Below are 13,219 nucleotides of genomic sequence, written 5' to 3' on the forward strand. Positions count from 1 at the left end.
ATACGGAAAAGAATGCTGAGCGAAGGAACTAAAGCCACAGTTGGCGGATAATCCTTGAATAAATTCGTTGAAAAGTCTTTTTGGTGGCCAAAAATATTAATCTGATTGCGTAAAACGCGTAAGTCTTAACCTGGAAATGAGTTCAACAATCAAGGAGTTTTTAACTCATCCTTAGAATAAAAGATGGGACCCTACTCTCCACTACATAATATTCTAATTGAATGAAATGTTGCACTGCACTGTAAATTAGAAGACCAATCATCACATTTCAAAGTTACCTCTGAATATCCTCTTACAACAAGAGTGCTACCGTAGAACAAATCATGAATATATATTCACAAAATCAACGCGGGAAGCTCTGCGCCTCGTAATCCCTCTTCAATAACTCATTCAACATCAATGAAAGGTTGATCAGTTATTTTATCTGGTAGAGCCAATACCATTCCGCCAATCACATTCGAATAAAACTGAAAGACTGACGTGAACGTAATATGTTTCATGTCTTCAATGGCCTCGGGACGTTCTTTGGTGGTTCTCCAATTGTTGGTTTACCGTCAGCGCTCACGATGTCTACGACCAAGTACTACGTTCTCCAGCGAGACGAATTATTACGTGGTGGCGTGTAACTTTAGGATAGCAGATTTTCAACAAATAAATACATGTATTATTCCCCCCTGTAACTTTAATTCCATCGCTCACCTAATGTGTTTCTTCCAACACCATCCTAGAATTATTACTTAGCAGGAGGAAATAGGAAGCTCGCATGTATGGCCGATATAGACCGATCGCCACAGTGCTTTAATAAAAATTTGCCACTATATTTCATTAATAATACAAAAGCACATTAAGACTGCAGAACTTACGCTGATACTGTTTATAGGTGGCATATAAGAACTTATATTCAAACCTGAGCACATCCTTATCACTTCTTTCTGGCCTTTATTAACCAGGGTTCAATTGCAAAAACGTTTTATTTATGATTGTAGGGCGTGGACCATCTTCAGAATAGCGGAGAAAAGATGTTCTCAAAGACTTTCGGACTATGTTGAAAATTAGTTATGTATCTGTGTTACTATGCAGTGCAGTATAGCATTCCATAAAAGTTAGTTGGTCTGTTATAATAATGTGTAACTTACATATGCAAGGTGTTACGGAATGACGTTTAAATATTTGGGAGATTGTAAGAAGGAGTACTGAAAATTTTGCAATAAGCTATAGCCGGAGATGTACGTAAAATACAATTTATACAGCACTATGCATTTTCTACGCATAAGGTAGACTGAATGAAACACCCAAATATTGTTGTTGGGAGGACAATTTTTACTGGTAAAAGGAAGAGTACAATCAAATACTGTAAACCGAAACTGTGGCTTAACCAGTTTAGACTGAACGTTCAGTGAGACGGCCACCAACTTCTTTACATGAAGTTCGACGACGAACCTTGTTTTGTTTGATCTCCTGTAAGATTCCACACTCCTGTCTGATTGTATCAAACGCTGTAGAGATACCTTCAGTTACCCTGGGAACTGTTCCAACTGGTGTCGAGTACACAGGGGACTTAACATAAACGCAAAGGAAACGGTCACGAGGAGTGAGGCTTGGGGAGCGTGCAGGGCAAGGGAACGCACATCCTCTTCCAGTTACCCTGTGCATGAAGATGTCTGTGAGATACGCCCCGCCTGAACGACGACAAAAGTGTGCTGGAGCACCGTCTTGCAGAGGAACGTCCACAACACGTTTAAACAAGGCATTCTCCAGACACCTCAAATGCCAGGCACCATTCAAACAATCTGGCAAGATGTGTTGCCCAGTAAGGTGATCTCTAAAAATTCCAAACCAAATGTTTACTGAGAATCTAAAATCTCGCAAATTTTTATAAAGTCATTCTGTAATATTCTGTATAATATCTGTTGAAGGCCGGCCGCGGTGGTCTAGCGGTTCTAGGCGCGCAGTCCGGAACCGCGCGACTGCTACGGTCGCAGGTTCGAATCCTGCCTCGGGCATGGATGTGTGTGATGTCCTTAGGTTAGTTAGGTTTAAGTAGTTCTAAGTTCTAGGGGACTGATGACCACAGTAGTTAAGTCCCATAGTGCTCAGAGCCATTTGAGCCATCTGTTGAAGATGAAAGTGAATTTGAATAGGAAAACATTGACCTAGGGGAATAAATAAAATTATTTCCAAATACCAAAATTCCCGTTACTTTTCATCACATCTCGTATACAAGACGTCCTTAATTTTAAAATATGTTGTAGATCTACACTGACGGTAACAACGATCGCAACACCAAGAGGTACTGTGTCACATAAAAGAATGTTAGATGTTTTTCTACATTTGACAGATGACGTATATTCGAATTTCGCACAAGTCGCATAAGAGTGGCGCTAGCAAGTCAGGTTTGCCTTAAATACAATGTAAAGGTAGTGGAGTAAGACAATGTCGTATGATCTGATGCTGCTAAGTGTGCTACTGTAATTATTCACCGACAGCCGTGCCGAACGCCATCCCCTTTGCGAATGGTTCTGCGGTAGCGGCCGTAAGTGGTGCCGCCGCCGCAACAATGATGAACCCCGCTCGTCTGCAAATGGTTCAAATAGGTCTCAGCACTATGGAACTTAACATCTGAGGTCATCAGTCCCCTAGAACTTAGAACTACTTAAGCCTAACTAACCTCAGGACGTCACACCTATCCATGCCCTAGGCAGGATTCGAACCAGCGACCGTAGCCGTCGCGCGGTTCCAGACTGCAGCACTTAGAGCCGCTCGGCCACAACGGCCGGCAAAGGTAGCGAGCGTTAGCTATCTTTGAGCTTCGATGTGGCCACTTGATCTTTCTCAAGACTGCCTGTAAGACGACAAAGACACCATTATCAACTCTTCACTGAGTTTGAACAAGGTTATGTAAAAGGGCTACGATACGGTTGGTGTCCTTTCTGTGGTATTGCAGAAAGCCTTGGCAGGAACGTAGCCACTGTACTAGATTGATGCCAGTGGTGGTCACGGTACGGTCGCACAGAGCGGGCTTCAGATAGCCAAAGAGTAAGGTGGCGCAGTTGTTAGAACTCGTATTCGGGAGGACGAAGTCCAGCTATCCTGATTTAGGTTTGCTGTGGTTACCCTAAACCGCTTCAGGCAAGTGCCGGGTTGGTGTCTTTGAAAGGGCGCGGCCGACTTCCTTTCCTAAACCAATGGAACCGATGACTTCCCTGGTTGGTCCCCTCTGCCAACCAACCAACCACGCAGATGGCCACGCGGCACTACCGAGTGGGAAGACCATCGTGTTCGGCATTGGCTCTGCCGCATCGTACATTTGCAGCAGCTGTTCGAACAGCAATTGGCAGCACAGTGACGAACTGTTACAAATCAGTTACTTCAAGGAGAGCTCCGAGCCAGACGACCTCTAGAATGCATTCCACTGACTCAAAACCGCCGCCATTTGCGACTTCAGTGGTGCCAAGTGAGAGATCATTGCAGGGCAGGGTGGAGGCCTGTTTTGTTTTCTAGTGAAAGCTGGTTCTGCCTCGTTGCCAGTGGAGCCCGTTTGGAGGCCTGAAACCAACCTGTCTGCGTAGTAGACACACTGGACCTACAGCTGGAGTTCGGGGTGCGATCTCTTATGACAGGAGGACCATTGTGGTAGTTATCTCACACACTCTGATTGTAATACTGTACGTCAGTGTGGTGATTCGACCTGTTGTGCTGCTATTCATGAATAGCATTCTAGGGGGTGTTATCCACGTACCGCTGTAGTAACCCAACATGCTCTACAGAGTGTCTACAGGTTGCTTTGGCCTGCTCAAACGCCAGATCTGCAATACATGTGAGATATCATCGGACCACAACTCCAGCGTCATCCATAAACAGCGTAATGGTGGATAAAGTGCAATGGACATAGAACTCCATGCCACAAATTGACATTCGGCACCTGCACAACAAAATGCATGAAAATTTGCAGGCTTGCATTCAACATTCTGGCGGTTACACCGGTTAATAATGCATTAGAATTTCACATCTGCAATAGCTTATCTTGAGCATACATTGATCTGTGATCTTACATGTTAATCCCTTCAATACACTACTGGCCATTAAAATTGCTACACCATGACGATGACGTGCTACAGACGCGAAATTTAACCGACAGGAAGAAGATGCTGTGTTATGCAAATGATTAGCTTTTCAGAGCATTCACACAAGGTTGGCGCCGGTGGCGACACCTACAACGTGCTGACATGAGGAAAGTTTACAACCGATTACTCATACACAAACAGCAGTTGACCGGCGTTGCCTGCTGAAACGTTGTTGTGATGCCTCGTGTAAGAAGGAGAAATGCGTACCATCACGTTTCCGACTTTGATAAAGGTCGGATTGTAGCCTATCGAGATTGCGGTTTATCGTACCGCGACATAGCTGCTCGCGATGGTCGAGATCCAATAACTGTTAGCAGAATATGGAATAGATCGGTTTAGGAGGGTAATACGGAACGCCGTGCTGGATCCTAACGGCCTCCTATCACTAGCAGTCGAGATGACAGACATCTTATCCGCATGACTGTAGCGGATCATACAGCCACGTCTCGATCCCTGAGTCAACAGGTGGGGACGTTTGCAAGACAACAACCATCTGCACGAACAGTTCGACGACGTTTGCTGCAGCATTGACTATCAGCTCGGAGACCATGGCTGCGGTTACCCTTGACTCTGCATCACAGACAGGAGCGCTTGCGATGGTGTGCTCAACGACGAACCTGGGTTCACGAATGGCAAAACGTCATTTTTTCGGATGAATCTAGGTTCTGTTTGCAGCATCGTGATGGTCGCATCCGTGTTTGACGGCATCGTTGTGAACGCACGTTGGAAGCGTGTATTCGTCATCGCCATAATGGCGTATCACCCGGCGTGATGGTATGGGGTGTCATTGGTTACACGTCTCGGTCACCTCTTGTTCGCATTGACGGCACTTTGAATAGTGGACGTTAAATTTCAGATGTGTTACGACCCATGGCTCTACCCTTCATTCGATCCCTGCGAAACCCTACATTTCAGCAGGATAATGCACGACCGCAATTTGCACGTCCTGTACGTGCCTTTCGGGATAGAGAAAATGTTCGATTGCTGCCCTGGCGAGTACATTCTCCAGATCTCTCACCAATTGAAAACGTCTGGTCAATGGTGGCCGACCAACTGGCTTGTCACAATACGCCAGTCACTACTCTTGATGAACTGTGGTCTCGTGTTGAAGCTGCATGGGCAGGTGTACCTGTACTCGCCATCCAAGCTCTGTTTGACTCAATGCACAGGCGTATCAAGGCCGTCGTTACGTCCAGAGGTGGTTGTTCTGGGTACTGATTTCTCAGGATCTATCCTCCTAAACTGCGTGAAAATGTAATCACATGTCCGTTCTAGTATAATATATGTGTCCAATAAATACCCGTTTATCATCTGAATTTGTTCTTGGTGTAGCAGTTTTAATGGCCAGTAGTGTATATTACCCAGACAAGTGCATTTCTAAAATTTCAATAGTGTACATTAATTACTTTTTGGTGTTGCGATTTTTTCTGTCAGTGTATTTAGTGGAGTGACGTCAATTGGGTCAGGACTCCAGAACTCAAAATTATGAGTATGTGGTATACACCATTTCTAAATTCACTGTCATTCACAGAATACAGTCCCTGAGGACTCCAAATGCCTGCTCAAAAAATATGATGAAGCGTTCACTCTGCCGGCCGCCGTGGGTGAGAGGTTGTTCCGGAACCGCGCTGCTGCTACGGTCGCAGGTTCGATTCCTGCCTCGGGCATGGATGTGTGTGATGTCCTTAGGTTCGTTAAGTTTGAGTAGTTCTAAGTCTAGGGGACTGATGACCTCAGATGTTAAGTCCTATAGTGATTAGAGCCATATGAGCCAGTTGAACCGTTCACTCGTCGCCTACACTACCACTGCTGTCGGCGGAGTAGAGTGCTCGGCGCTTCCTACAAGCCCCTACGACCGCCCTTCCACCTCCCTGCATGCCGCGCCCTGGCGGCTGATTGCATTCTGGGCACGGACGCGCCCGCGGCGACAAACACCAGCCACCCCTGCCGGCGCCGCAGTCACCACCGCTGTCGTCGCGACGCCACCGCCACGGCCGACGCCGACGCCGCGCCGCGTGACCTCCGCGGCGTACGCCGTCACCCGCTGACGCCATAAATAATTCATGATCTGCGACGAGGTGCGCAGTCGTCGCCCGAGGCCGTACCTTGCCCTCACGGGGACTTGGCGACTCCCCACTGGCGCTTGTCGCTTGTTCCCTGCGAGTCGCGCCCTTTTGCTCCTCTGGTTTCCGTCCCTGCGACCCTGCGTTGCAACATCACCAGAGCTTTCGAAACGATGGTTCTACATGAATGACATAATCAGTTGCTGGTTATGTCATCGAGCGCCCAAAACCTGCGCTACCGACGCGATTAGGCGTAAAAATATGAAGCCTATGAACCAACCTCCACCACCCCCTATTCAACTACTAACCACGCTGCATCTAAAAGATCACGGTGTAAGCCAAAATGGCCACGAGCACCTGAAGGGAATATTAAGTGTACGTCTGCTGAACAAGTGGACTCATTTTGCACACGACTGAAGTAAACCCGTCTCTTTTCTCCTTACTTTCACTTTAGGCGTTAGACCATTGTGAGAATACAGTTCCAAATTGGGAGACGGTTGAATAATGACGTAATGATGTATGATATCCAAGTGCAAAAACACTGACGCAACGGAACACCGCCAGTATTCATTTTGCTTCTTTATTATCTTCTGAAGTGTAGCTTGAGTTGAAAGGTTGGTCTTCAACGTAACCTGACATTTATTTCAGTTGGAAAGGTGCTGGCAGACGTTGAAAGTCCGCTTCAGTTGTAAGTTCCTTTTTATTTAAAATACAACCGGTTTCGGGCTCTTATATGGCCATCATCAGGCGTTATAACTTCGTTCTGTGATCCAGAGCGCCTCGGTGGACGAGTACAGGATGCCGTGTACCACCAGTGAGCGAAGGACACGGACCTCACCGGTGATACACCTTGATCTGTACTCGTCCACCGACGTGCTCGGGATCTGAGCAAAAATTTATGACACCTGATGATGGGCATAAGAGCCCGAAACCGGTAGTGTTTCAAATAAAAACAACTTACAACCGAAGCTCAGTTCCGGACGTTTCTCCGACAAGATAGTTTGTAGAAAGTTGCTAGTTCAGCTGTATATTGGTGAAATCGACAACTTTACATTACCAGAATGACTATAACATCTTTATGATACTTTATGTACAGACCCGCCAGATTAGCCGAGAACGGTAATGCGCTGTTTCCTGGACTCAGGTAGGTGCGCTGGCCCTGGATCGAATCCGCCCGGCGCCTAAACGACGATGGGCTGGTGTGCCGGCCAGCCTGGATGTGGTTTTTAGGTGGTTTCTCACATCCCACTAGGTGAATACCGGGCTTGTTCCCACGTCCCGCCTCAGTTACACGGCTCGCACACATTGACGATGCAAAAAAGTGGTTCAAATGGCTCTGAGTACTATGGGACTCAACTGCTCAGGTCGCTAGTCCCCGAGAACTTAGAACTAGTTAAACCTAACTAACCTAAGGACATCACACACATCCACGCCCGAGGTAGGATTCGGATCTGCGACCGTAGCGGTCTCGCGGTTCCGGACTGCAGCCCCCAGAACCGCACGGCCACTTCGGCCGGCTTGACGATGCAACACAGATATTGTGTCGCGATTGAATACAGGCTCCATGCCGATATCTCTCCGAGAGACTAACGTGGCAATTTTCACTAAATGGAACCTCTTATGGGCGCCCATTAACTTGCTACCCATGGGCCACAACGACATTTGAAACACGTTCGCACTCTTGCGCTGTTTACGCAAACAGCTGGGGTACACTACTTCCATGCTGGGGAGGGTGGTGGGGGGAGTGCGGGTGGCGTCAGGAAAGGCATCCGGCTACCCTGTGAAACTGACATTCTAATTATCCATAGTAACGACCCGGACCCGGCGGTAGCTGGAGCGCAATCCGGATACTGACTTTATGGACAGTGTGGTTACAATTACACTTTACTTGAACCAGTGAAGGTGAAAAACAATTTTTCCGAATAGGCATCCAGCTTCGTGGGAATGATGTTCAGACTGTTACATTGCAGGATTTGCGTTGTTAGTAGTATGAGTGTTACGACTTGTCGATTGGTGATGGTAGTGGTACAGCGACATAGGGCGTAAACACAATCATCAATGTGAACTGCAGTCGCAAACAGCAACATAAGTCTGGGCAAGATGAGCAGGGTTTGGACACGACTGAAGTAAATCCGTATCTTCTCTCCTTACTTTCATTTAAGGCTTTAGACCATTGCGAGAATTATTTCATCAATACGACCGCAATAGTTCTGCTGCTCTTCTCGAGCACCGACGCATTAAAGCAATGCGGAGGGGTCCTATTTCTGCACCGGGGTTGAAGAAAATGATTCAGAGGTTCGATTTAATTGCCGATTTGGGATTCGTTCCTGAGTGAGGCAGACGGCCAATTGTGCAACATACTGTTGAAGATGTTACTGTTACCGCGACTGGGAATGCTGGACGCCAAGAGCAATTTTCGAGCCATAAACAATCTGTGTTACGATATCGGAACATTTCATGGTTCACGGTTCGAAAAGTGCTATGAACAATAGCTCTGGAATGGTATTTAAGGAGGTTCTGGGCGGACGTGGCTGCAGATGTTCGTCATACTGAGCAACGTTTGTAACCTGCAAAGTAAACATCGTACGCAAGTAACAAATGTTTTACCTTCTCATGTGGATATTAAAATGCGTTCCTTTCAATAGTTTATTTGTTATTTCTCTTCAACATGTCCTCATTATTGTATCTACGAAGTTTCATTGTATTGTGATCACTCGTTCTTCATGGGGACCCTCTCAAGTAGCAAAAGTATAATTGGATAACCACCCTGTATCTTGAACTTCGGTGAATACTTTACGTCCGCCGTTTAGTAAACGCCGTGGGTCAAAGAAGACGGGACGCATCAGTAGGTTAATATTTCTGAAAACAGTAACCACGCAGCGTGTTGAATACAACAATAACTTCATGTACTTGTACATAGCGTGGAATATGTTATCGGCGATTTAAAATCCTTGGGGATTGTAGTGGCTTTCTTTTTAAACGGTTTAGGAAACCTGTGGACAATCTAAATCTGGATTTCAACCCAGTTCTTCCTGATAATGAGGCAAGTGTCTTAACGTCTGCACCACATCTGTTGCTATCATATTGGGCAAACTTTATTAAACACAACACACCATCCCTGGGAACAAATTACACAAGTACTGCATAACAATATTTACTCATATCACAGCATATGTTTCGAAACAACTTGTAGGACAATTTTTATAATAATGTTGCGTTAATTATTTTATTATAATTTTTTCTTCGAATTTTTAAAGTAGTTTTTCATTATTTATTGTCTTCGGTGTTATGATGGCGTCATTTTCCAAAGAGATATAGTGAATGGTCTGAAAAATATTCTCAAATATTTAAACTGTTTGCTATATGGATTTAATTTATGTAGTATGCGCACATAATGGTTGACCATCATACACCTAACAAATGCGTCATAAAATTTACGAATGCTGGTCGTATTAGTAATCGAAGAACTGAAGATAATCGTTATTTCATTTAATCTTGTGAAAATTTCATATTTTGACTAAAAGTCGAAGCTGCTTTCCATAGCGCCATGCGGTTCTAGGCGCTACAGTCTGGAACAGCGTGACCGCTACGGTCGCAGGTTCGAATCCTGCCTCTGGCATGGATGTGTGTGATGTCCTTAGATTAGTTAGGTTTAAGTAGTTCTGAGTTCTAGAGGACTGATGACCACAGCAGTTAATTCCCATAGTGCTCAGAGCGATTTTGCTTTCCATAGCTTTTTAATGACGATGGAATGCATTTGATGCGATATTCTTTTCAAACTGATGACGATAGGAAAGGAATCGCTGCTTGTGTTAACTATCAATGAAACACTCTCCTATATTTATTCTCCGTATATTTTATTACGCTCATTTACACATTATAATAATGACAGTTAATGTGTTTTGGTACAGTGGGACATTCATGTTGAAGATCTAGAAAATGTGGTTCATCGTTGTCATCATTCGACATATCAGTTTCAATGGTACGTGGAAACTTTGATACCATTCACAGTTGGCTAGGGCTATAAATTAAACCCTACCAGTAACCACAAGTATCTGATGCAGAATTAAACGTTCCCAGACTGCTAATGTTACAGTAGCGAGATTTCGGAACAGTGTTATAGAACAGCATTGTTTGTTCGTATACTTTCTCAGCCACAATGTTTGACAACAATGCACCAGCTCCACTGTATGTAAAGCAATATAAGAATAACTATTATTATGACCATCCAGAAATGTTACATGTAATATTTAAGGAATAGAATCATTACCTAAGAAGTAAAGCGTAAACAACAGAAAGGTACCTGAGCCAGCCATCTTGTTCAGTGACCGCAAAATTCACATATACTGGGAACGTCCATAGAACAATTTCCTTTTTCTGTATATGTGGGAGCATGTGTTGGTATGTTTTAACGTAGTAAAGATTGTGATCTCACGTAACTCTATAAACTAAAATAATATTTTCGTGGGAAAAAGAATTCTATAATGCTCTGGCAAATTTGTTTCTATGCAATAAGTACAGGGTTCTTAACCACAAACGCCAGCTACAGAGAATTTGTCGAACGCTAATGGTATTAATGGACATTTTATAACGCTGGCCTCATTATGTGGATTATATGCCACCGTGACTATTCACTACAATTATTTGCTCCGGAACTACAGCAAAAAAGTTATTTTGAGATAACGAGTTCCAATATGAGCATTAATAACACAAGACTAAACGTTCGGCTGTCAGCACATTCTTTTTAACTGTTTCCGAAATGCTGATGACAAATCAAATTATAAGACCTTGATAATAAAACATATCTGCCATGAATGACGATCGTAAAAATGAAGATATCAATTATAGTTGATTCATAATTATGAATCATGAAAAACATTCTCATTCGTTGGAAGTTAACGAAGTTATACATAGATCATTGTTACGTTTCCATATCTGCGGATTTCTCTTGTGACTTCTGCCGACGTATTCACGAGAGTGAAATGTGATCAACGAAAATATTGTCAGCTACCTTAAGAGACATTCTTATCTCTGGGGTTTTGAAGAACGTCAATAGTTTCTATGTAACTAGAGGCTACAACAACAGCAATCACTGATTTGCGAATGTTATTTGCTGCGTGCTAATTCTGAACAAAAGAAGTTCTACTGACGCATGTAAATTGAAAGCCTGGGAAGACTGCACCGTAAAGGAGAATGCGCTGCGTCATCGAGGTGATCCATTGCGTACAACTTTTTAATAACCGAAACCGACAAAAGGTAAACTTTCGATGCATATCTATTATTTCTGAGCACAATTTGATGAAACTGGTGGGAAGTTACTTTACCCATCAAATGTTTTTTATAACTGATTTTTATTTTATTTGGTCACTGGATTAGTTCAGTGTAACACTTTTTAATATTCAGGAACCTCCCGTTATTTTTTTTTATATTGCTTCGACATGATGTGTTTCAGTATACATCTTCATATTCTGCAGCATAAAAACAGGACTTGAAAAAACCATGTCTTAAAATCTAAATAAAACTAAGAGACATCTGAATACATAAAATAATGATGTATTTATATCTGTTAGTAATGTATTTTCTTATCTGGTACATTTTATTATCTTGTACATTGATCTCTATTCCGTAAATGCATTACAATACTTTTGTGTGTAATACATTCCTAACCTAGGTTTAGCTTTCCTTATACCTACGGATGTACTTCAATACAATGTGTACTCGGCTACGTTTTCAGGCTATTTAGTAAATCTCGTGGTTTAGTGGTTAGCGAATCATTGAGTCTTGGGTTTGCTTCCTGCGATGGTGGAAGATTTTATTCGGTGTTGGACTTCATGTTTCCCAATCGTCTCTTATTGTCTTCAACGCACATGTCCCCAATTGGCGACAAACAGAAAGTCTTGCACTGGGCGGTTAAAGTGTTCTGATTTATCGAATATCTGTAATTGTTCACTTATGCTGTAGAGTACTAAACTGTTATCTTGTTTCCGTTATGTTTACGCACGTGGCTGTTCAAAAAATGTTCAAATGTGTGTGAAATCTTATGGGACTTGCCTGTTAAGGTCATCAGTCCCTACGCTTACACACTGCTTAACCTAAATTATCCTAAGGACAAACACACACATCCATGCCCGAGGGAGGATTCGAACCTCCACCGCACGTGGCTGTTTCATGTCTTTTGTTCGTACTATAGGAATGGAAGATATTGATTCGTGGGAAAAGTCGTGCCGAAGCAATAAAAAAAAACAGCTTAAAAACATTGCAATCAGGAATGACGTATGACTGAGTGATGAATAAAACATAATCGCATATCCCTACAGAGAAATTTAATATAATGACGTTACATTGGTATACAGCGAGAATTCATACACGAGTACGTACACATCATTCATCTTTGTCTGGGAATAGATCTTTTGATAGTGACGCCAACTTCTGAGGAAAGAAATTTTAATGTGTTTCTGTGAGGTACCAATAGTTTCAAGACCGATGATGAAACAGGTCAGTTTCTTCTAATACCGATATTCAAGAGTAAAAGAAACATCAAATGGTACGAATGCAGCGAGGGTTGCTGCCATAACCTGGTCACTCTGAACAGTGATAGGCGCAGCACATACTGGTTTCCCCTTTCCTACTAATTCAATGTTCGTCTTTTTTACGAATTCCATTTTTCACATTGTCAACCCCTCTCGCTTTTTATTTCTTCCTTGTGGATGTTGTATGAATTGGATATTTCTGTTGTCTTAAACTTAAGTGTTAAAAAAACTTAAAAAGTGCGCTGCTTCCACAAATTTCGCGAGTTATTTATTTCATTGTCCTATTCATAGGTTTTAGAATTGGTTCCTTTTTCAACTTTCTCAACTTTGTCAATTGTTATATATCACACGTCACTGATTTGGCATTTGCACATACCTCCAAGGACCTTTTTTGGTCTCATATTAAACGTCACTTTCCGTGTGCCTCAATACTAAATTGATTTCCGTTAGTTTAGCTATTCGTTTTACTTCAAAGTCTGATTCATCTTTCTGCACACTAGAT

Source organism: Schistocerca americana, chromosome 2 (assembly GCF_021461395.2).
Source record: "Schistocerca americana isolate TAMUIC-IGC-003095 chromosome 2, iqSchAmer2.1, whole genome shotgun sequence".
Classification (NCBI taxonomy): domain Eukaryota; kingdom Metazoa; phylum Arthropoda; class Insecta; order Orthoptera; family Acrididae; genus Schistocerca; species Schistocerca americana.